Source organism: Uloborus diversus, chromosome 5 (genome assembly GCF_026930045.1).
Source record: "Uloborus diversus isolate 005 chromosome 5, Udiv.v.3.1, whole genome shotgun sequence".
Lineage (NCBI taxonomy): Eukaryota > Metazoa > Arthropoda > Arachnida > Araneae > Uloboridae > Uloborus > Uloborus diversus.
The window spans coordinates 70,885,470-70,911,377 of record NC_072735.1 but is presented as its reverse complement, the minus strand read 5'-3'; the positions used below and the strand labels follow the sequence as shown (position 1 = coordinate 70,911,377).

At 32.4% G+C, this 25,908-nt stretch overlaps 1 long non-coding RNA gene across 2 annotated transcripts in view; it reads left to right on the top strand.

The window, feature by feature from the left end:
- The first annotated feature begins 563 nt into the window (after nt 1–563).
- The window catches only part of LOC129222676 (uncharacterized), a 105,994-nt gene continuing 80,649 nt past the window's right edge, over nt 564–25,908 (top strand). For both annotated transcript variants that reach the window (XR_008580597.1, XR_008580598.1), the window contains exon 1: nt 564–640. This is a non-coding gene — a long non-coding RNA (uncharacterized LOC129222676). The remainder of the gene's footprint in view (nt 641–25,908) is intronic.

The following is a 25,908-nucleotide window of genomic DNA, read 5'->3' as shown; positions in this document are numbered from 1 at the left end:
ATTTCAACAATGTAGTATAATAAAAAAGATAAATTAAAACTATAAACATAAAGTCAATTACACCTACAGCGTAAAAATAATTTTATTTGATTTGACAGATTTCACCTTTTTTTTTTCTTTTTTTATTTTAATAATACATTAAAAAAAATTTTACTTATATTTATACAGAAGACTTTTCTCTTTTTAATAATCGCGAAATGTTGAAAAATTTCACAATGGGACACTAATAAACATGACTGGAAGTGATTTAATAGCAGTTTTCTTCTTTTTAACTTTCCAATAAAACAAATCTTAATAACGGGAACAACAGGAAGCACTTGGTGCAAATGAATATTCGTGCGATATGCCTTTTATATTATCTGAGTCCATGCCTCATAGCACACCAATGTCAGGTTTTCTACGATCCGGCTTTTACGGTGTCTCAACATTTGCATATACCTCTCGTGGTAATGGTTGCCCGTCGAATAAGCTGTTAGCGATCTTTATTGCTCCCTTTTAAATGCCTATTTCGAATGATACGTTAACCTACAGCAGTCCATTTGGGATGGTAGTTTGCTATAACTAACGGTGGGGTGTAGGTGGCATTGTCTGTGGGGTTCCAGAATTTGATGTCTGTAGCGAGGAAAGCGTTGCCTAATAGGTAAGGAATTGATCTTTTGAATATTAATAATATTTTTGGTGATATTTATGGAGATGGGGGAATAGTAAGTTCTGAATGATGGGAAGTTGAAACGGCTCCTCAAATGATTATTTTAAATGTTTGCAGTAATCATAAACTTCACGATAAAGTATGGAAGTTTGTGTGTTTGTTTTTAAGAAAAAATATATTACAGTAAATTTTGAAACAGCAACTTATTGTTTTTTGCAATGTGATTCTGGAGTCGAAACAACACGGGGAAAATGTTCTAAAAATAATTCAAATTCGATAATTTATAAAATAAATTTTGAAATTAGGCGACACTAACGTGCCATGTGCTTTGATTGGTTAAAGCTATTTAGAGACACATTTTTCAACATCTTTTAACTAGCAGACTGAAAATATATTTCACAGACCAATGACCGTTTTTTTTTTCTTTTTTTTTCTCTCCGAATTAACATTTACTAGGTATTAAAAAGCTATGCTACTAAAAGTTGCGGAGAGTGTTGTACCTTGGGACACTGCTAATTTCTACGAATCTATTTTTAGTAACCATGTTTTTGTAATCTGTAATAGCAACCTTGACCACTAAATGGTGCCATAGTGAAAATCAGCATCAAATGAGTAAAATTGACGAATTTTGTAAGAGAAAGAAAATTTCATGACTCCAAAGTATATATTTTCTTCATTTATATTTCATTTACTGTCTTTATATTTGTATATTTAACTAAATGAATTGTATTTTGTTGTGAAAGAGAAGTACTTTAAATATTTTGCATATAAGAAAATAATGATAATGCATCTAGATTAACCATTTTTTTTGGTTTTTCTTAAATCACGTGGTGATTGTACCTTGGGACAGCCAAACATTTTGTACCTTAAGAACACGTTGCAAGTTACAACATATATATGGTTCTTAATAATTAAGATATGTTTAGGAACATGGAACAATGTTCTAATCTTATGTAGTCTTTTAAACACATTTAATGTTAGATAAAAATTCATAATTCATCATTCATAATTCACAGTGGCGCACACAAGGGCGGGTCCAGGGGGTCCGGACCCCCCACACTTCTAGAAACACTGTTCGAAACATGTATTTCCTTTTTAGCGCACTTTTTAGACACTTCATGGATAGTGTAAAAAATGGTTTTTGAACACTTGAACTAAACATTTTGAGGCATACGTTTTGGTACAGTTTTTAGGATATTTTTCGGAACAATTACGGATCACTAATATCCTCCATAATGCGTGCTACACAAGTATAAAAGAATCTTAAAAAAAAAAAAAAAAATACGCACTAAACTTACTTTTGTTGAATTTTTTTTTGCAGGCTTGTCGATGGGTTTAGGCTTTGACTGAACATGATTATTTGTCTGCATTATTACTACGAAAATCTAAAATCCAATGGCACCTCAAAATCAACTGAATAGTTTACAGCAAAATAACAAACGAGCAAAAAGAAGTAGCAGGAAATTGTAGTACAAAATCATATTTTCTACAGAAATTACATCTAAATTTGAAATATAAATTTCTATAATTTCGTTTTCAAAGCCAATCAATACTGTAAAAAGTAAACAAAAGTGTGTCAAAAAAAAAAAAAAAAAAAAAGTAACATAAATTAATTTAAAAAAAAAAAATTCCTCAAAAATTTTTTTTTATTATTACTGTCTATAAATCTTATGTTTACGTTCCTACTACTTAGTTACTCAGTACAGTCCATTGCTCGGTTTATGATCAATGACCTTTAAAGTAAGTAGTGTTCTTTTAAACCATTAACATGCAAGGAAATTATTTAGTAACTAATCATTTCTGTGAAACTCCACTGCAAAGATGGAATTATCAATTAAATAGTATTTAGTTTTTCTTCCTTGTGCTAAGTACAGGAAGAAATGTAATAAATTCAAAAAAATGTAATTTCATTTGAATTAGGTATAAAAATTCCATTTTACTCATTCCCAGATGTATGTTTAGTGTTTTCGACCCGTCAGCAAGTGCATATGAACGTACGGGCAATCAAAATGTCCGTTTTATGACAATTACTGAATTCATTATTATACGAGTTTTCTCGTGACGTCAGTATGTACGTATGTATCAGCGCTAAAATTGTAAATGTTACAGTACCAGAAATGATAATGAGAAATAATTGAATAATGATTCCTAACAAGTTTTGTGTGAAAGCAGAATATAATTTTCTTGAAAAGTAACGACGTTCCGGAAGTTCAAGCACCAATTCATCCCTGGTTTTAATGTATCTCGCATAACTGAAAAATTGTACGTTTCAATAAATTAAAACTTTGTATGTAGACTGAGTGGAGTCTGTTTGTACACCTCCCTTTTTGGTTGTGCACAGAGGTTCCAAAAGAAGCGCTTACACTTTCTCTTATTTTGAACCAAATCGGTGTAATTTTCAATGACGACTAAGAAGCATATGTTTCTCGATTATATTCGATTCGATCTATTTCAATCTATCAGTCACGTAGCAAGAATTTTTTTTTCCGGGTGGAGTAAAGGAAATTTCTGACTGCACTTTTGATTGATAGAATTCGTTCGAATCGAATCATCAATTATGTTAAAGTTGAATATGCCCCTGAAATAATGCTATGAATGGACGACTACTTGGTGGCAAAGTGAGCGAAAAATATTACACTAGGTACTATGCTTAGTTTGATATTTCATTATGATATTTCTGAAAAAGTTACTTCTGGAATAAAATTTTGTGAAAATCCGGTTATTAGGTTGATTAAAAGTTATTCAGCATAACTTGCTTTCTTTTAATGGCATATTCAACTATATTGTGTTCAATTCGATTGAATGCTATCTACCAGTAGCGTAGTGAGAAAGTTCAACTGGATGAGGCAATGCAAATTTTTGACTGCGCTATTGGTAGACACAATCGTATTCGATTCGATCGAATTCTGTTTCAGTTGAATGTGTCACTTCAATTTAAAAAGTTTCAGTTGTCCTTGAATTTTTTCAATCATGCGATTTTCTTTAAATAAAATCACGAGTTCGCAGAAAATTCCTGGTCAAACTGGCTTAACTATACTTTGAAATAGAGAGTGCGTTTTAAATTGCTTCAAGGAAGAAATAAGTTCCATTATGCAGCTAAAAATTAAAACACGTATTTAATTTACATTTTAAACTGTCGCACTTTAAACCTCTGAACTCCCATTTTGCTGTTTATTAAACACATCTTGTCGCAAAACAAAAATTTTTTAATATTATCCTATCTGACATAAATACACATTTTAAAATTTACATCACATTGCTGGAAGTAGTATTGCGGAATCCTCATCGTCTTTGGGTAAAAGTTTAATTGAGTGTTTTTCAGTGTAATCTAATTTAATGGGAGGTTTCATTGTTTCAAGGCTTTTCAAAATCCGAAAAAAAAATGAATTTCGGTTTCAAATGTCTGGAAATTTAAATACAAATATCATCAGGAAAAACATTCTTACATAACTCGAACTTGAACAGAAGTATGTTCATTTTTTTTCAATAAAAAGAAATCTAAAAACGCATCTGCAGTAATCGTTTACAGTTTTTAAATTTTTTTAAATTAATTTATTTGACACATATACAGATTTCAAAATTTACATCACATTGCTGGACAATTGTATTACAAAATCCTCGTTTTGACATGCAGATCGATTCTATTGCAAAATTCCATAAAAATTTAGTTTATAAAAGCTGTTCTACATTTATCAACTTTATTAGTTGAACACAAATAATAATGTCACCTTTATATGCACTAAATTCTCTTGGATAATATTTTTCTAGAATGAGACCTTCCCCCCCGCTTCTCCCTTCTCTTTTATCATCAAACACAGCTGAAATGTTTTTAAGCTATCAGTTGTTCTTTTAAATTTACGGCATTATTCTCCGAGTCTCCTTCTTCTAACGTCTTCAAATACAGCTTAAAACTGTACTTTCTAAATAATATTAAATTGATTTTATTAAATTTTAAAACATTGAGGTTCTATATCCCCAAAGTCCCCTAAAGATATTCTTAATTATTCACCTCTGAGTAGTTTTCGGAGGGATAATTCATGAAACCTCTAACTCTTATAGTTTACTAAAGACTGTGTAAAATTGCAATTTTAAAACTTCAGTTTAATTCATTTTTCTTGATCGCAATAGGTTTAAGAGAGAATAAGTCGATTTGAATAACTTGTATGTAGGTTTCTCAGCATTATAATATTATATTTTAAGTATTGCCATAGCATCTACATGTCGTTTTAAGTTGCATTTTAAAAAAAAAGCCTCTTAATATTTAGAAACAATGATTTCAATTTCAGCACCAACATTTATTATGTTTTCAGTTTTAGTAGACATGCATGGATAAAATTGAAATAAAATCTGACGAACAAACAAATACTTACCAGCAATGCTTTTTTCTTTCCAAAAATCGATGTTGGCATAAATATTTGCTATCTTCAAAGTAAAAGAAAAAAATAAATCTGAAAAACGGTTAATAGGAAAATTATTATGCAGGTTACATTCAGTGTAAATTATTTGAAGCATACTTTAGAAATGCAGATAAAAACATATGTCATTTAATATGGCGAAACTTCAAAAAACTAACAGATTGCTCTAATAATAATTAAAATGTAACATTGGTTTAGAAATCAGAAAGAGCAAGTTCTTCAAAACATATGACTAATTTTTACTATAAGTTCTCTACTTAACTAGTTTCTCTTTAACGTACTAACATAATCCATATAGTTTCTGACAACGTATACTTATGCAGATAATAAAAAAAAAATATTGAAAGGCTTAACGTTAAAATATTTTCAGTATTTAACTGGAAGTTGCAGAAAATATAATAGGTAAATGCACAGAACTATTTTTAATTAGTTCACCAACATTGGTTTCATAAGCATAAATATATGATAAAACGACCGTTTTTGAAAAAAAAAAATATTTTAATTTATTTTTTAAAAGAGTAGATTTTTAAGGGCTCAAAAAAAAAAAGGTTTCTTTTTTTTATTTCTACAATAATTCGAAATGAGGCTATAGTCAAATAAGCTTACTGATACCGTAAGTACCGGAAGTTGAATTTAAAGATCCAACAACCACAAAGACCGAAAATCAACATATTGACAAGTAACGTTAAAGAATGTATAAAGCTACTAGCTTGCAGAATTTTATCTTCAAGAATATTCCAAAATATTTGTATTATTCTATACTAGTGGTACCCGCGCGGCTTTGCCCGAAGTAGAAAATTAAAAGGTCATTTGGTTCGCCTGTATATTTACAAATAATGGATGATAAATTTCTCACCAATTTGCTATGTTCATTTGCACGCCCATGTTAAGGTAATATCTCGTCCACGTTATTATAATTTGCTCGCCCACGTTACGGTAATCCGCCCCACCCCTATGCTACGAACTAATTTCGTGCCAAATTTCATGAAAATCGGCTGAACGGTCTAGGCGCTATGCGCGTAACAGACATCAAGACAGAGATTCAGAGACAGAGGCGTTCAGCTTCATTAGTAAAGATAAAGATAAAGAAGAGACATTTTCGAATGCATTTTCTGAAAAACCACTTTTTCCGATATTTTCATTTACGACAAATCTCCCTCTCTCCACCCCCACATTCAGGGCCGGATTTAGGGGAGGGCAGGCGGGGCTACTGCTCCGGGGCCTCCACAACAAAGGGACCCCCCCACAATAAAATTTTTACAAAATATCGTAACTTTCACGGGTCAGCAAATTTTACCTTTTTTCTCCCCTATAAATTATAATAATAATATAAAAAAATAAAAAGCAGTAACTTCAGGATGTATTTACTATTAAAGCACTGATCGAAAATATCGGATATATACATATATATCAAAATTTTCGGATATATATCAAAGTATCGGATATTTTCGAAAATATGATGATCTTTTCGAACCCTGATTAGGGACCTCCACTCCTTCTTTGCCCTGGGGCCTCCACACTTCCAAATCCGTCCCTGCCCACATTGCTTGAAAAGATTTATACCTGTCAACCGATTTTTTTTTCAACTTACGTTTTGCACATTGCTAGTATGTGTTGATCTCAATAATCTAAGCTGTGTCAGTATTAAAAAAAAAATTTACAGACTTTGAACGTGAAATATTGAAGGTTTTCCGGTGAAAAAGCTTATTTTTGCTCAAATTTCTCATTTTTAAAATTTCCTTTTTCGGGAAAAATATTTTTTTTTTTGTTTGTCGTACTAATCTTAATCACTTTTTAATAAAAAAAATGCAGTTAGTTAAAATTTTATTTTTGAAAAAAAATCACTCCGAATATATTCATTCGATGGTTTTTAAGGTGGCTTTGTTCCTGAAAAAAAAAAAAAGATATAGTCAATGCGTAAAGAAAAATTGAGTTCTTTGTCAATGCCAATTTTAAAATCTAAAAATACTATTTTTTTTTCGTTATGAATGCTTAAAATAAGTGTTGTCAGCAGTAGGGATGCACCGATTAATCGGTCATTATCGGTCACTTTGTCGATTATTTATAATCGGTCAAATTTGATTCAACAACAAAAAAAAAGAGAGAAAATTAAAACATTATTTGATGTAATATGTACAGTACATACTTTACTATTATTATTTTTTTCCCAAACTGATGGTTGAAGAAATATTATTTTTTTATTTTGAATAAGCATGTGCAATGTTACGTCATGTAATAATACAATGTTGCATCATGTTTTATCAGTCGATACTTTTCCTTTTAGAATATTGCTCTTACATAACCTTATATATTTTTTAAATGAATAAAAAACTGGGATTAAATTGCTACCAATAATTTTAAAATAAAATTACATTATAAAATGCTTCTAAATTTGCCTCTGATCACAGGATGGCCAGCCCAAATATTCTTTTAATTTTCATGTCTAGTTAACATTATGTCACATTTATTGTTAACATTATTCTGAAAACTGGCTGAAAGAAATGGCTTGAAATTTTGAAATTATTTTTGAAAAATTAGAATAGAGGCAAAAAATCGTCTCTTAGAAATAAACTATGTGCTATTTCTAAAGTAGAAAAGAAAAAGAAAGAATGAAAAAAAGAGAAAGAAAAGAAAAAAAGTGACAGAGGAATTGGAAGCATTAAAAATAATCATTATGATCATTAATCGGCTAGAGTCGATTATAAACAGCCGTTTAATCGGTAATCAGTAGTCGGCCAATTTGCTTATCGCTGCATTCCTAGTCAGCTGTGCACTTTTTATTTCAATATTGTTCTAATTTTTAAAATATCTTTTCTCAGGTGGCTTTACATCGAGAAGCTTACGCTTTTTGTATTAAAAAGGGGGTTCCTTGAAACCCCGAAACATGTGTATGCAATTTTGTGTTTCTTATTGTTACTTTGTTGCACAAAAGTATTTATTCATTTCAAATTCTTTTCCTATTTAATCTTATGTGTAAAGTTTTTGTAAAAAACTACTACTAGCTACTACTGTTACTAGTAAACCGGTGAAATGAAAATAATGACTAAATATCAATTATAATCCATTTTTCTTATTCAGATATTAGGAAAACTTCTTTATTGTACATTATGTCATTAACGTGTCGGTTGTGTCACCCACATGCCCCACGAAAAATACCGTGACAAAAATAGCTAAGTTGTGTTGAATCACCTTTAAATTATGTAAACTCAAAAAAATATTGTTGATTAAAAAAGATCTTGCCCCCTTTTACTTTTTAAACTCTAATTTCATGAAAAATGTATCGCTGCTTTGAAAATAATTTAAAAGTTGTTAATACACATAATTAATTAACAAAATGTGTTCAAAATTGTCATAAGTTCAGCATTATCGTCTCCACCACTTTCCAGTGAACACTTCAGTATTTTCGAAATGTTCTTTAAAGTTTAAAATCTTACTTTAAATTCACATTTCTAAGAATAAATATTGTTATGAAAAACACAGCAACTACTTTCTTGAAGACAGTTTCTTTGGGAAAAAAGAGGAACTCTTTTCTTTTCTTGTAAAAACTTGAATTGTCAAACCATTCAAAGAGGAAAACATACCCTAGAAGAAAAAATATGTTTTAAAAAAATTACTGAAATAAAAAATAATAAAATTAAAATTTAAAAAATAGCAACAATTTTCAAATACTCATTAAAATTTGACACATTTGTATTATTTATTTTATGACAAATCATTAAACTGAATCATAACATGCGGAAAGGAAATTGACACTCAATTATTTAATATCAGTATCTGTTTAAGGGAGGATGGAGCAGAGTGAGGCAAAAACTATATAATTCAAGAAATTTAGAAACTTTGATTCTATGACAAAACTTTGAAGGTAGGTATGTGATGCAGCTTAAGTAAACAAACATTTTAAACATAATTTTTTTTTATTACTGTTTAAAGTTTTTGAGACATAAAAAAAAGAAACGTAAAATTTTGTATCACTGTACCTTTAGCATTGGGCACAGTGAGACAGTATACAAGGCACAAAGAGACAGCATACAAGGCACAGAAAGACAGCATACAGGGTTGAGTGAAATATAATATGTTCAATGTCTAAAATCAAAATTAGATCATAATGAAAAAAAGATTCTAGTTTCATTGCACATCAAAACAAAAATTAATTTTTTTGCCTTAAAAAAAATATTGATTTCGCTTTGTATCATTTCGTTTCCTATATACTGGTAATACAAATTTCATAATTTTATTCGGGACGGATGCAACTTCTGGTACAGATGCTGAAATAAAAACAGTCGAAACGGTTTTACTTTTGCTCTAAACACTAATATATAAGTCTCCATTGTCATCAGCTACCATTAGAGCATTTCCAACATAAATAAATTCTGTTTGACGTCAAATTCTATCCGAACTTCAAGTGTTTCATGATATACCTCTTCAATTCCAGAAGGTATAGATTTTGGCGCATGTCAATGGGGTCGGATCAAGTATCAGATCTCCTTTTCAATTTTCTCTACCTCATCAGTTGTATCAAATAAGTCAATATTTTTTCGATATACTTTGACGTTTGTTCTTCTCATTTCTCTAGATTTTGTGTTTTCATCTTCCGAAATTCTTTTTCCAGGAGTATCACTAGCAATAATACTTTTACTTTTTTATGCCCTTTCTTTATTACTCAACTTTGTCTTTCTTCGGTTTTTGGATATCCTCTGAAACTCTAAGAATCAAATAAATCCTCAATGCTACACTAGAGCCAGAGTAGTCTTTTGTACTAGTTTTATCTATAATTTACATAATATTATAGTCTACTTTATCTGAAATTTCACTTGGAATCAGAAGGTAAGTTACAGAATTTATCATGGAATCGTCTGAAAATGTTTCGATTTTTGCCTTTCGTTATTTAAAATTCGCATTTTTGATGAGATAAAAATACCTGTAAAGTAAATAAACAACAAGTTGAAAACTCTTAGTGATAAAATACAGGGTGTCCGATAAGTCTTTGACACATTTCAAAAATTCGGTAAAAAATAATAATAAATGGAATAGAAAGTAAAATTAAATTACATTTATTACCTCATGTAGTAAAGTTTTTTTAAGCAAAAAATGGCCGCAAAATTTGCAATGCGAAATTGGGTGCGGGAATTTTTAAATCGAGAATTCCCAAACAGGTGAGTCGGACGAGATGGTCCCATCCAGTGGCCCCCGCTTTCTTTCTTTGGGGATTCGTCAAAGACACTGTGTATTCCACCGAAGTGAACAACATTTCAGATCTTAAACATTGCATTACAGCTGCAATCTCACAAGTTGCGGAATCAATGCTACAACGAACTTGGTCAGAAATTGATTATAGGATGGATATTCTTCGTGCGACGAAAGGCGCCCACATCGAGGCGTATTGATACGTTCAAAAAAAACTTTACCTCATGAGGTAATAAATGTAATATAATTTTACTTTCTATCTCGGTTATTATTATTTTTTACCGAGTTTTTGAAATCTGTCATAGACTTCTCGGACACCCTGTATATTTAATAAAAAACAACCCTTTCGAATCAGAATTCAGGATGTGGTCATGTGGCACAGTGAGACTATCTCACTCTGCCCCAACTATGATTTTCTCACTTTTCTTTTAATTCAAAATTTTAAAGAGTTCGTTTAAAGACTATTCTAAATGTTTTTAATGTGTGACACGATGTTTCTAACATGACTATTATCACGTGTATTGAGTTACTTATTTACTTGTAACCAAAATTGCGAATGAAATGGGTGTCAAACATGTCGCGTTTCTTTGTTACAGCCTCTATAACAGTTTCATACACCCTCGTTTAGAATGTAATAAAAATAATTTAATTCCAAATTTATTTCAATGATTAGAAGTATAAAAAAGGCTATTAGTATTATACTTTGCAAATATCATCTGCAACAGTTATTGTTTAGTTGAATACTTAATTTTAATTAGAATTGGTATAAGGTTTCTGTCAACACTTAATTTTTAAACTTACCTCTTATTTTGCAAGAAAATGATTCTTCCGCCCTTGAAAATGTAGAACTTGGTTTGAAAAAAAAAATGTTGTCAAAGCTATGGAAAAAAAATGACGAAAGAGTTTTGTATTTAAGAGTATTTTTTTCCAAATTGAGTGAGGCTAAATTAAAAGAGGGCATTTTTGCCGGCCCACAAATAGGAAAGCTTGCCAGCTTGCCTTGATGAAAATCTAACCCTAAAAGAACTAGTGGCGTAGTTGTCTCTAAAGGAGGTAATTTTTAATCAGTCAAACAACTAAAAATGGCAAGAATTTGATGAAAAACTTGTTGCAAAAATATGAAACGATGGAGTAAAGAATGTCCTTGAAGATACATTTCTTGCATTCTCACCTCGATTTTTTCACTCCTAATTTTGCAATGGTGAGTGACAGTGGCGCAACGAAGAGGGGGGGGGACCCCCCCCCACAGGTGTTTTATAAACATTTTTACTCACTTTAAATTGGATAAGTATAACTTTTTTATGCATTTTTTGTAGTGGCAGATAGCTAGTCAACTAATTTAATCATTTATAACTTCATATTTGATTGGCAAATGTACCAAATCGCAATTAGTTAAGCTTACCCGATTTGGGCACCTTGGTAGGGCAAAGCTGGTTTTTGAAGTGTTTGTAATGGTTTGATTACAAATAAATATTGAGTCTGAAATAACACAAAAATTATTTTTTATTTTGAAGTTCAAAAACCCTGCTAGGAAACAAAACCGAAATTGTAGCGATAAAAATCCAAAAACTACAATTTTCGAGCGTTCTTCGTTAACCTACTCGCTTTGGGCCACCCTCCCCTATAACAATGAAAGTGATCAAATGGCTAATTTTGATTCACAAAAGGAAATGTTATAAATCGATGCATGCGAGAGTCAAAAATGAAACATTGCTTGCCTGAAATTAGAAAAATAACGATCATTTGATTGCAAACACAAGCAATGACTTCATATCCCAGAGTACACAAGGTCAATTGATGCAGATTCGTGGCTACCTAGCATCATTTTCCGATTATTATTTAAAAATCCAAAAAGGAAAAGCTTTGTCACTGTACCCCGCGTTTCTCTGTGGCCTGCCCTCATAACACGAGACGAACGAACATAAAGAGCTCCTACTTCAATTAAGGTTGGTTAGGCTAAGTGGGACCCTTTTGAGAACAGTTCGTTTTTTAACCTTGTACAAAAGTTTTGAAACAAAAATATTTCTAACCCGTTGTCTTATCTTATCTTAGACATTATTATTAATGAACTAAAGTTGATTATTATTTTATAAAACATTGCTTTAAATATTCTTAACGATTATATTTAAAAAAAAATCAGTTGGATGTCTCACTTACCTCATAATAAGGGGTGAGTGGGACACCCCTTTTTAAACTTAAATGAAGCATATCTAAAAAAGGGGTAAGGAGGTGTTACTTGATAAAGTATGTAAATTTTTAGTTTGAGTAATTTTTTGTAAACGCATCTATTTACGAGATATTTACTGTCAAATATGTATGACAGAAAATTATTAAACAAAAACAAAACAATAACATCTGTGAAATTTATTGAAAGCCTATAGGTAAATATTTTACTTTTAACAAACTTTTACTTTTAAAGGTGTGTTGAATAAACGTAACACAGTTGATTAAGGCCAATTTCAGTAAATTAGCCAAAACTATAAACTAAAAAAGAAATTGGAAAATGGTTGCGTCTGTTTAAAGTGTGCTAAGGAAGAACTATGATCACGCTGGGCTTCATCAGTGGCGGATACAGCCGGCGGGCAGCCGGGCATTTGCCCGGTGGGCCGGTCATGCTTCGGGCCGATCAACTAACAGCAAAGTCTTTCGGGCCTGTCTACTAACAGCAAAATGTAAATTTTGCGCGCATGAGTTTAGAATAACACAAATTCGCAAAACACAGCCTCAGTTCCTCTTTATGCATGGGCTAAAGCTTGCAGGTGTAGGCAAGTAGGGCCGCCAACAAAAAGGGGGGAGGGGGATTTCTGAAATGGGGCTACCCTGGGCCTGATTACCACACAGGCTGACTAGGCCTGAGCCCCCATGTTCCTAAGGGGCCCCACATTTTTTAAAGAACTATGCATAGCATTGCAACGATATAAAAAATACATGTATTTAAAAAAAAATGACTTCTTGGAAAAAACTTCTTTAAAGGGAAAGTTTTAATCATTCTGCCAGTAACGAATTTACTTGGTCACGATAATGAGGGGGCCCAAAAAGGATTCATAAATGCACATAAGTGATTTATACATAGTTGTGTGATTAGACAAAGAGGTCTACAAAAGTGCATTCGTGCTTTAAAAATGTAAATCAAACTATGCATAGTCTTCAGGGGGCCTTCAAATTAATGTGGGCCTAGGACCTCACTTTTAGTTAGGGCCTTGGGGCTGCCACTATATTTTTAGTGGTGTAATAAAAAATAAATGAATAAATTAAAAAAAAAAAAAACAGAGAAACCTTAGCAGTCGAAAAAATTTAAAATACTTTTGGTCTCTTTGACACTGTTATTTCTAAATGACAATTCCCGATTGCTATAAAATGCAACTTACAGCAAGGGCCCAAGTGAGGTCATGTCAGCTTAGTTGGAGAATAGGGTCCCGGCTCGAAATTGAACTCGTGCAGAGGGTAAAATATCCTAATGGTGAAAGGTGTAGAAGGAAGCCTGTGAAAAAAATTGACCTATGTCATTTTTTCCCCGGATCCGCTTTTGCTCTCGGCGACCTTGTTTTTAACAATTGGAATAAAAGTGACAAAATATTTTTTCCATAAAATTATTTTCAAAAATGCAATCTTAAAATACCATTGAGGAGCATGAAAGACTCTACATTATAAAGATTATCAAATCAAAAGCCAAAGGCCGCCGAAATAGGAGTTTCAAAAATTTTTTGACAAAACAAAGTATTTTGAACGCTGTACAAACTCACGGTTTCGGGCCCTTCAGTTTAAAAAGAAAATAAGTTGATAAAAACCAATGCCGAAAGAATTCCGGTGGTCCCCAGAACCTTCCCCTCCCTCCTAATATCATCGAAGATCGTATAAATTTAATTTTTTTGGGCTTTAATTTTTAATAACTTCATAAGAGAACAGCCGAATCCACTCCCGCCGTAACATGGAATTCCAGTTTCGAAAATTTGCTGGAGGAAAATACTCGAACCTCTCCCATTTCTTTAACATTCCCAAAGATGGTCTAAAACTGTTTTTAAATTAACAGTATCAAAAATTTTCTGGGAAAGTGCTTCGTCCCTCCTCTTTCTCGGCATCATCTATGAAGAACGTTTTAAATCCTGTTTTTAGTGCTTCAATTTCGAAAATTTTCCGGGGTGAGCCTCCTGAAAACTCCTTTTCCTTACATCACTGAAGGTCAGCAAAAATTTCGTTTTTGGAACTTAATATTCGCGAAACTGCCGGTGCCCTAGTTTTTACCAAAAAAGGCTTTTGAGACTTCAATTTGAACATTTTCTGGTGGATGGCCTCGGAATCTATCTCGACTTAAAATCACCAAAGATCTTCTAAAACTGCGTTTTCAGAGCTAATATTTTTTTTTTAATTTCGGAGGAGAGCCCCCGGAACCGCTCTTCATACCATATACTCGAAGATAATTAGAAATTCTGTTTTAAGATTTCCACTTCCATTTCAGCAGGAGAAACCCTGAACCTACGCTCCCCTAACATCACCAAATATTGTCTAAAATTGAGATTTAAGTCTACATTTTCGAAAAATTTCCTGTTGAGAGGCCCCCCGGACTCAATGTTAATCTTTCCATTAAGTTTATATTGCTAATACTTTAATGACTCCCGGAAGCCAGGAAACTAAGTCCACACACACACTCTCTCTTTGTATTGATACATGCGTTTGAAGAAAAAAAATAAGGGGCTGCCTAACTCCAACTCGACCCCTCCCACGAGGTTTTTGACTTCGCATTGAGTTTGGGGGTTCGTCAGGGTATAGCAATTTAAAAAAAGGGAATGCTTATGACAGGGCCCAGTAATGTATGTTTGTGTCAATGGACACATCACGTTCTAAAAAAATGGCCCTAGTCTTTCACCCATGAACACCGCTAGATCAGTTTCATATAACAGGGCAATTAAGTTACTTGTTATGACTGCAGAAAAGAACATACTAGCCAAGCAAAGCAGTGTTATCATTACGGAAATATTCAATCAAGTTCCGGGCATTATAAAAATACTTAAATGGACAATTACAATCACAATTTCCCCCCGAAATAATGTTTAGCTAATACGGTATCAATCTGTTCACCATTAAAGCGCAGAAGTGTTCCTATCTGTTAAATTTTGTTTTAGTGAAACATTTAGTTGTTAATAATAATTTCCTCATATTTAAGTGATATCCCAATCGTTAGGTAAAATTTAATATCTATAAGAGCTATGGGGCCGCTACATCTCCGAATGCCAGGGCCGATTTTTTCAACCAATCCGCCACTGGGCTTCATCCTCAGTAATAATTCCCCTTCATTATCTGCATCAGACCAATAAAATGTCACCATTTCTTTTCTTTCTTGCAACAGATTTTTTTTTTAAATAGGCCTACAGAATACTTTATGGTTAACTTTGATTTTCTAGGTTTCACAAATGCATAATCACCTGCGTTAGGAGTTTTTGTGGCTGAAAGATTCCTACTAGGTCATCATAGTTATCTTGCATTTCACTAATACAAATATTTCATCAGAGTTGCTTTTGATTTTGAAATCCTCATTATTATAGGGGGACCCACTTACCCCATATAGCAAAATCTTAAGTGGAACCTCTTCTCTTAATCACTAATTAATAATTTTTCTACAAAATTTCTTGTTGTTGTATGAACTTAAAGAAAAACTATACGGGAAAAAATTAATGATCATAAAAAAAAATAAAAACTAACGTTGCTGCTTGAATCCGCAAAAAAAAAAAAAAAAAAAAAAAGAAATTGAGATTTTTTTTTTTTTTTTTGACCAAGTTTTATGTTCTAGAAAAATATTCCACGAATCCCAAATGTGTGCGAAACCAGTCACTGTAATGAAATTTAACATGATCAGTGTAAAAAGACTTTCAAACCTTATCCATATTTTAGTTTTAGGAGGGTGACTCACTACTTCCCCGCAACCAATCCTACAATGATTATAAATTATGTTCTTCAACAATTATGCTCAATTTAATGTTTTATGAATTTGATCAAAAACTCTTTGGCATAAAATTTACCGTTTAAATGTGGTTTAATAATTCGCAAGAACATTTTCAAAACTGCTTCTTGAATAAGTTCTCTAACAAGTTTTCATTAAACAATTATAATGATTTATTGATTAATCATCAAGTAACATGTTGCATTGTCTGTCAATGCACGTACAAAGTTTCTTTTAGAGTGGAGTGACGCGGCGCAGCTACCCGCTTTCCCTTTAACAAGAGATTTCTTCTGGTTGTCTTACAGCCGCTACACATATAGGTAGAGGCATCAGCTTAAGTTTAGCCATTTTGAAACAATTCACGTACCGCTATTAATTGCTCGCAGTGAAATATCACCAAACGCGGAAACTAGCCAGAATAGACGACCACTCAAACACGCACTCCGATCCAAAATGACTGATCTTAAGCTGTTACATCAGCTCGTCTCTGTTGTGGCTTCTGGTTGTCTTAGAGCAGCTTTAAACAGGGTTTCCAATTTAACCTGCAAAGCCTCTATTTTCGCAATCGTGAATCCTACCTGCAAACTTCCAATTGCAAAAATGCTGAAAATCAGATGTTGAAAATTTGAAGCAAAAATAAAAATGAGTCAAAAAAAAAGCAAAATTTAACTTTTTATACGGGCTCTAGGTCCCCTAACTTATGTTTAGAAAACTATTCCGTATTGAAAAATGATTCCAACCCAAAAAGTCTGACGCTAGTACGGCAATATTCACCGATATATGAAACGCAGAGTGTTGTGACTTACACTACTTTATACTCGCCGTTAATAACACATTTTGCAGGGAAATATAGCGGTTTAAAAGTTATATGTGTGAAAAACGCGTGTTTTTTCCAATTTTTCGAGGGTTTTTTTGGGGGCGTTTTTCCGTATCATGACATAGCATATGCATTTATTTTTTAATAGCAATGAAAAATATAAATATTTTGTTTATTTACTGTTATTCCTATGAAAGGGCGATAAGTTCCAATCTCGTCTTCTGTAAGTTATCTTAAAACTTTGAACTTGAATATCGCTTTAATTTTTGGTTGCATAAATGTTAAGTTTTTTGTGTTAGTAATATTTTTCAATGGAAATTATTTTCCTAAATATAAGTTAGGAGACTTAGGGTCCGTATACAAAATTAAATTTTGTATATCTTGAATCATTTTTATTTTTGCTTCAAACTTTAAACGATTGGACGTATGCATCTAGGACTGGCGGTTGCGAAAATAGAGGCTTTGCAGGTTGAACCGGAACACTCTGCATATAGAGACCTTTGGTTGTTTGTTGGACGAACGACGTCATCACACGTATCACGTGGGGTTGAATGTAGTCACGTGACAGTGGAACTATAAGATTCGAAAAGTTGCAAAACTTATTATCATTTAGTGATTGCTCGCCAAACTTGGCTCCAAAAGTAAATTGCCAAATTGATACTAACTTGGCGGCATCTCTTCAATTTGTCATCAAACTCCTTAGACGAGTAAGTTTGACGTCATCACTATATGAAGCGATGCAGGGGCTAAAGCTGGTCACCTTAAGAGGCAGACCGTCACGTGACAGTGGCGACGTCAAATTTTCGTATGACGGCGAGAGGCGCCGTTGGCGGCTAGCAACGGTACTCAATGGTGACGACATCTTTAATTGTTGGCTGTTTTCAGATGACTGGCTGGTAAAATATGACATTCAGCAACATGACTGTGTGCGTAAAGCATGCACATTGACAGTGAGAGAGAAGTATTTCCATCTTTTATAGAAATGTGCAGTTAAAGGAGGTTTTGATGTTTGCTAAATTTAAATTTCTCGACTTGTCGAGATTCCCTTGATTTGTGGGTTTTGTTATGATTGAAGTAATTATTTTTTTATTTACTTTATTACTATTAATACAATTATTTTTACGCTTTTTTCCCCACCGTTGAGGTGTTCTAACAGCATGTGCGTTTAGCACGCTGCCTGCCGAACCCGAATCCTGTTGGGACCATCATTTCTTGTTTTTTGGAGTTTATCTTCATTGTCAGGAAACTTTAGGACCGCAGTCCCCGTGTTCTGTAAGATACAGGTGGTGACTGGGCACGAGCAGTAAGGCATCTGCGCAAAAACCTTGCTTTGTGGGATCTTGAAAACAACGAAAATTACTGTAGTTAATGCGGTGGCTATTGCTGAATGATTGTGACGGGCAGAAATGCGTGAAATGTTTTAGATTGTGCAATATGACGTGCGTGTAGGTAATGGTAGTCAAATTCAGTTTTTATGCAACAAATGTTCATAATATAAAAGGAAGGAATATGTTATTATTAGCGTGTGTTTGTTTAGTCCCTTGATCTTCTGTCTTTCCTTGTGCATTGTTCATATTTCTCACAAAAATATATTATTTTAAATTTCCTTTGCCACCTCTGTAGGTAAAGTACCGAGAATAATTTCATGCCAGTAACATAATATACTATATTCTGGAAAGGGATTAGAAGTTTGGTCAAAAGTAAGTTACCGCGAGGGCTAAAGCAGAACTACATGGAATATACCAGACAGCCCAATTATCACATCCAGAGACTGCAGTTTCGCTCTTGTTCAAACTCATCAGTCTTGAACAGAGAAAAACCGAGCAGGAGGCAGATGTTACCTCATTGAATCTGAGAAAGCCAGCAAACTGATGGATAAAGTGAATGTTTCTCACCAGCGAGTATCAGCAGCGTTTCAAATTCAACTTCATGGTGCGGTGCCCAAACCATGACTTCAATTTACGAGTTGAACCGCACCCTGCTGCGGACACTCGCTGGTGAGATACATTGACTTTATCTACCACTTTGTTTGCGCTGTACGCTTAAATGAGATGAGATCTGCCTCCAGCTCGGTTATTTACTATTGATGAGCTCTAAGAAGATCGGAACTGCAGTCTCCGGATGTGAAAATCGGGCAGTTTGGTATATTGCATATCTTTTGGATATTGATCTTTTCTTTTCTTCAGAAATGTTTCGTTCACATATGATCAAAGGTGATTTCAAGTGCCTCGACTAGATGAGCTGTTTTACCTTCTTTAGTATTTTATTCTTTAACATTGATTTGACAAAATAAGACTTTATTTTTATGAAACTTGAGGAAAAAAGTTAATGACATCAAATTTTGTACAGTACTTTACTGTCATGTACACACAACATTTAATCAATGCCTCAAAGGAGAAATGCTTTGAAAAACTAATAGAATCCTTAGAGCAGGAATTTAAATGGAGGGAGCAAGTTCAATCATAGGCTTAGCAAAAGCTGAGGCTACGACTCCAAGTCACGTGACTCAACAACGACAAATGGTTGAGACGTTTTGAGTGAAACTAGGGGAAGAGACCTGATTTCTTCCAATGCCTTGTTTTAAAATCTATTACGTGACTTGGGGTCTTTGGTTCACGGAAAAAAGTATTCACTCATTCCATTTTATCTCTTCTCAATGGTAGATTCCATGTCAATTCAACCAGGGGTTAAGTTGATGGTCTCAGATTCTCTTAAATTTAATATATGTATAAATTCACAAAAAAGTAAGAATTGCGTGTCTTTTGGTTTAGCTCAAAAATTCCTAGGCAGAGATACAGGCCGCCAAAGATGGCAGTCCTGTTATTATTTCTCACTTGTGATTTTCTTCAAAATCTTTAAAGTCTTTTATTTCAAGAACGGTACAACATATTTTATACAGGTTTGTTTTGTTTAAAAGGTTATTCTTTCTTGTTTTCCAAACTATGCAACAGTTTGAAATATGTGTTTGGGTTTTCTTTCCACAGTCTTTTGAAAAATATGTAAATGTTAAAATCATATTTTTAAAATCATTTGAAAAAATGATGGTTTTTGGAACTCTTTTCGTAAAGGTAACCTGAAAATTCAAAATTTTATTTAGCATCAAGGGTAGGGTGTGTCTTATAATGCACTTTTTAAACAAGTTTTGAATTTCTTATGGGGCACCCCTTTAATTGCTTCCTTTTGATGAAAAAATACACACATAAAAGTTTTATAGAATTTGAACATAATTTAGGGGATGCTACCAGTGATTAAAATTATATTCATTAGGGAAAAAATGGTGTAAAAATCAACTCCTCAATATATCTTGTCATATTTTTAATCAATACGAAATTAGGTTCGTTGGGTTTAACATAACACAAATACCTATTTCTTACATATACAAGAAAATAATAAGCATTCCATGGTTGTCATTTTATGTAATAATGTCAAAAAAGCATCCGATAGTTCGGTAATGTCATTCATATCACTGGTTTCGACTTCCGGTCTGTTACATTCAGCAATATTGTAATTTTTATCTTTGTTACTTCCATGTGACTATACAAACTTTTCACTGATTGCTATTTATTATCCAGACTAAATAAATAAATCTAAAAAAAATAAATAAAAAGAGATAGAGTTGACAAATTTTGCAGCAGTGGTAGCATCCTCTAAATATTATTCAATTTTTATTTTTCAGATATGAGAAATTTTTTTTTCATTCAATGGAACAAAATGAGAGGGTGCCTCAGGAAAAAATAACACCTTTAAAAATAAGACGCACCCTAATCAAGGGGCCAGAAAACACTTTTAGTTTTGATATATATCAAAATTTTCATTTTGAGTTTCACGTTTCCACCCCTTCTTCTTGATGGGATGAAGGAGAGTGTATTATAACAAAACATTCCTTCTTCTTTTGCAAAGTGTTTTATTGTTTTCAGTGCCATCGCGTAAAATTTAAGCTTACTAAACTGGAGGTTAAGAATATTAGAAAGTAAAGGCATTTTTATCGCCCAATAAGCAGTTTTGTTTGCAGAATGCATGCATAATTGTTTTTTGTTTTTTTAATTGTAGGATTAAAGTTTTTGTCAAAAATATTTCAATATTTCAGGATTAAACAACATACATTGCTGAAATATTCCTTACAACTTAATGAAACTCAGAAAGTAAAAAGGAATCGAGAGGAAAACTTCAATAAAATACCCAGTAACTGCTTCAAATGACTTTTATCAGTGTAAATTATACTCAACGTCTTGCGACGCTTTACTGTGGTATTTAACATCTTATTCGTCTCTTGAATACGTTTTGATAATGTTTGATATTTTGATTGTTTGACAATGACTTTAAAAAAATTGAAACAAGAAATCAGGTAACTGAAGTATTTTATTTTCCACATTTCAAAGCATTCAACAACAACAAAACTCTACATGAAAATAAAGAATAATAACACATATAATCTCTGCAATAATATGAGAAATTATCACGGAATTTCACAGTCTGCATGTATCTACGAATCATGTGAAAGATGTCTTCCATTGCTCATTCAATCTCGCTTAATTTGGTGACTTTTCTTAAAATTTTTGCAGACTTTAAGACCTTAACTTTCGATGATTGGAACACGAGGGCAAAAAAAAAAAAAAAAAAAAAAAAGCTTTTTGAAATATGCTTAATATGCTCTTTTGATTGATATTTCTTCTTTTTTTTTCATTATTACACTAATATGTTGCTTCCTGGTTAGAGTGCACCAGTGGCGTAAATATTAAGATCAACGTGGTGTTAAGATTATTTACCTATAAGGCTCAAAATGTCGCCCATTTTGGCCACATTTGCCTCTTTATTGCCAAATTTGGCACTGAAAAGGACGCAAACTAGGTGTTATCTCGTCAATTCCTTTCCTAGCTCGTAGAGTCCAACGGTATAATACAGGTGCAAAGAAGGCAAAATCAACATAGTAACGATAAAATTTCAAAAATTAAGAAAATGAAAGAAATTTAAGAAAATTAATGAGTGAAAATTGATGGGATAAACTCCAAATACAGCTAAATTACAACAAATTTAGTAGCTATAAATAAAATATAAATTACAATTTAAGTACGTATATTTATTTATGTATTTCCTTCCTCATCTCGATGCATAAAAAATTTCTCACTTTCTTTCTGGAGCAGGCGTCTCTTAAAGGTAGTACATTTTCAATTCGAAAACGTACAACCAAGCGTTTCTTAGAAGTAGTACATTTCCCATTCACCAACGTACAACCAAGCGTTCTATAGACGTAGTACATTTCCCGATTGTCACATGACATTCCTACGCACCTTCGAATTCAAATAGAAAATATGAATATAATGTGACTGATCTAATATGAGTGACGTTTGGTTATTTAACGTTAGTTCCTTAAAAAGATTAAATGGTTCCTAATCACGTCTTTATCAAAAAGTTTGATAATAGCAGTTAATTTTAAGAGCTATCACGCGAATGAGGCTCTTGCTTTTTTCAGAAGCCGGCATCATCAGATGTGACTGAAATATATTTCATCCGAATCGCAATAAAATTGTTATCGCCAGAGAAATTAGCTAACTTATCTCCTTGTAATCGGGTGACGATCCGATCCATCATCATAGATATAATTTGAGCCCATGTCCCAAGGAAGGCATGATTCGGATCAGATTCAGTGATTGGCCGGAATATTTTTTAACGGCCATGCTGTTTACTATCTCCATTTTGCTCAAGAACCCCGGGAGACCTGCGATTCTTTGAAAGAAAAGGTAAAAAAATATTAGATGAAAACTACTTATCGCACGTCTTTCGCACTTCAACGCCGATTTCGGCGCCGCCTTATCTTTACGACGTGCATCTTTACGCTCGTGTGGCGAACAGTGTCCTCTAAGTTTATTTCTACTTATCTCTGGTCATATTCCTGTGGTGTTTCATAAAATTATTAGTGAAGAAAGACGTGTCTGTGTGTGTTTTTCGCTGGTGCCAACTCAATCTACCACGCAAAGAAGGTTGGTACTTATCCAGTAAGTTTTATCAAGTGCCAGCTTATAAGTGTTAAGACTAGGCACTCCTTGGTATGGAGACAACATTAATTCTTTTTGTTAAATGATTCAGAGTGTAAAGGGTTTTTATTTATTTATTTATTATTATTATTATTATTATTATTATTATTTTTTTTTTTTTTTTGAGCAATCACGAATTGCTTATTACTCTCACTTGACCGCAGTTGACATTGGTCTGATTTTTCAGACGGCCATGACTACGGGAATAATTCTAGTTCGTCGTTTTAATATTTATTAAGGGGACAAATTTTCGTCGCTATGGTAACAAATCATTTGCGTTCATTCAAGGCTTTAATTAAGAATTTTGAACCTGTGCTTCTGCCGACTCCACTGTCCACCGGCCTTTGCGAGCGAGACCACTCCTGACATACACACACACATTACCTACTCGCATACACACGCATGCTCACCCATACACACACACACACATGTCTACATACATATACAAACGTATACTACGCCTGCACACACACAAACCCAGAATTCGATAAAAAAAATTCTTCAAAAATTCAAAAGCCATTAAAATTAGCAAAAAAATATCAAAAAATTCTACTAACAAACAAAAAAAATGCAATTCTGCTTTTTGCTTTTCTTATTATTTAAAAGTTAATTACAAATGTTCAAATTTACTTAGAAAGTTCAAACAAGGTCTTATTTCGCAAAAAGAAAAGAAAAGAGAGAAAAAGAAAAAAGCAGATCTCAATTTCGAAAATATTTTTTCCGGTCTATATAACTCCGCTCACTGTAAATTTTAAAGTTTCGTAGCATGTTTTGATCACTAGATAGACAAGAAAAAAACATACAAAGCTACGTAATACAAAATTTTTTTATTGTGTAACGATTAATGCTACATATTGCGTTTAAGCTTCATACAGAATATGATAATGAATTTAAAAATTATTTTAAACATCAATTTTTAACTAAATGAAAATATTTTGTCTTTTTATTTTATTTAAGTATCGTTTTTCACTACACTTTTGTCCAACTATTGAGTTACTTATCAATTTTAAAAAAATAAAATAGTAATAAAAAAAATAAATAAAAAATTGTAATTATCACAACTAAGAATTAACTTACAAACTGATTGTAGACAAATAATTATTACAACGACTTACACACATTAATTACGAGTATTTATAATTTTTTTAACACTTATAATAATTTTTAATATTACGGAGAGGATATGGCAACTGTTCCTATGTGACCCAAGACGCTGTGTTCATAAGTGCCCCATCATCTACTTTAGAACTTACTTGCAAAAAAAGAAAAATAATTCTTAATCAAATAAAACCATTGTAATTAGGGATTGCAATATCGGACCAAAAATTCAATACCGGTATTCGGTATTTTTAAACTTGATACCGGAATACGGTATTAATACCGGAATTTGAAATGTCTCAAACAATTCCTGAAAACATATTATTTCGTTACCACATTTCATAATTTTGTACAAAATTTGTTTTACGAATAAAAGCGTATTGTGAACGCAAAATAAAGGAAAAAAATGTCATAATAAATAAGCAATAATAACAAAATGTATAATGTATTTATTGAATTGTTTCTGAGCCAAGAACTTATTTAGTGCTCAAGTTTTCAACAGTTAAAAATACTCTTTCTGAATTTACGCAGGTCGGTGGTACTGCTATCAATGCGCGATATACCTCCTCTAATTGTCTAGAAGTCCTTCATCATCAAATAGTTTAGTTTCTTGCGTGTTATTTTTGGATTAATACGTTTATGTGTGTGTGTTTGTTTTGTAGTGTTTGTATGATTATTATTATTATTATTATTATTATTATTATTATTATTATTATTATTATTAATTTATAACTATTTGTAGTTTATTTCTAAGAGACAATACTTTTCTAATATGAACATCGTTTTCTTTTGAGCAGGAGAGGTTTGTGATTAATTTTTATTATTAGTCTTTTGGTTTGAAATTTACGATAAACTTGACTAAATTTAATCTTGTTAGTTTCTCTTATTCGTTTTCGCGTTCTAATCAAAATTCGTTACAATTACAGTTATGTAAATATCTGAAAATATGTTTCAAATGATTATACTTAATATCTATGTAAATCTTCAAGGCACTATATAACTTCTAAATATTATCTTGACAAGTATAAAGCGAGACATGACTACAAACCAATACCTGTGACAACAAATTAATCTTTGTTTTACTAACAAGAAAAAGTTTTTTGCCAAAATTCAGTACAGTTGAGACAAATATTTAAAGACAATATCAAAAAGTATTACTGTTTTTGATGGTTGGACTAAATTATTCGTAGAAAAGCACACGAAGATGCGATATCACCATTTAATAATGGCAATATCATTTTGCAATCTTTCCGCTATTTTTGTTTAATGATGCTCTGTAGAGTGTGCTTTTAGCCAAATTTTTACATCAATAGAATGATTTTGGTTCTGTATCATGGAAAAGAAATATACATTTAAAATTTCTATATCAAATAAGTTAAATTGAAAATTCTTACACTAAAACTATTCATTGTTTTCAGTTAATACCGAAAATATCGGTATTTTATCTCAGCAAATACCGGTGTTTCGAAATTGCAAAATTGCTCGAAATACCGGTATTTGGTATACCGGTATACCGGTATTGCAATCACTAATTGTCATAAATGTTATTGAATGTTCATGTAATAGTTTACCATAATTAAGTTTAACTTATTAATTAGCTTAAAATATGTTTTTACGTAAAGAAGACTGATAAAATTACGTCAGCATCTGCTAAAACAAAGAAGCTATCACCACGGGAACATAAACTGGCTCGTAGCTCTAACATTTTGGTTTAGAAGTAAGAATGGTACGGTCATTACTCGGGAATTTTTTGAAATATTTGCTTAACATTATCCTAG